Source organism: Arachis duranensis, chromosome 5, assembly GCF_000817695.3.
Source record: "Arachis duranensis cultivar V14167 chromosome 5, aradu.V14167.gnm2.J7QH, whole genome shotgun sequence".
In the NCBI taxonomy this organism is placed as follows: domain Eukaryota; kingdom Viridiplantae; phylum Streptophyta; class Magnoliopsida; order Fabales; family Fabaceae; genus Arachis; species Arachis duranensis.
The window spans coordinates 85107706-85108460 of NC_029776.3; positions in this window are offsets into that span (position 1 = coordinate 85107706).

The window sequence follows — 755 nt, forward strand, 5'->3', positions numbered from 1 at the left end:
TAGTAATATTATATATATATATATATATATATATATACATATATTGGGACATTTTATGTTTTACAAGTTTTGCTGGGTCTCTAACTCTGATATTGTAACTATTTAATTTCTCCACTATAAATTAAATGCAAAGTAGCATAGACATGGAGTAATTAGGAAACCAAAAAAAAATAAAAAAAATAGATGGAGTAATTAAGGTTTCTTGGGAATTTCACATGTGCTTCCAATATATTATGGCATTACCATACAAGAAGTGGCACCTCTCCTCAATTATCCAAATAAACCGTACAACAAATAAAAGGTTGCAATATTCATTTAAGTCCCATTGCAGTAATAAATTAAAGAATCAACTTGTATTATGGTACAAATTTGTTTGTTTCGGAAGGAAGAAAAATATCACTGAAAGACCTTGAACTTCAAACAAGACTGGTCTTACCAAACAGTTTTCCTACCTTCTAGCTGTCCTTTCATTTATAAAAAACATTTTAAAATATAATTTGAACAAATATATTAATGCCTTTTAGGCTGGAAAAACCAGATTTCATTCTTAATTAGATATGCAATAAATTTTACTGACATGAGTTTGGTTTTTAGTCTATTATAAATTATTTACTAAATACTAAATTTGACAAAAAAAAAAAAGAAAATTAAAGATATTAATATATAATTAAAAAAATAAATAATTTAATCAATAAAAACGTTATGTTCACCCGCTCAAACTGATAACTGTTTGGCCTTCTTCTCTCTTCTCTTTT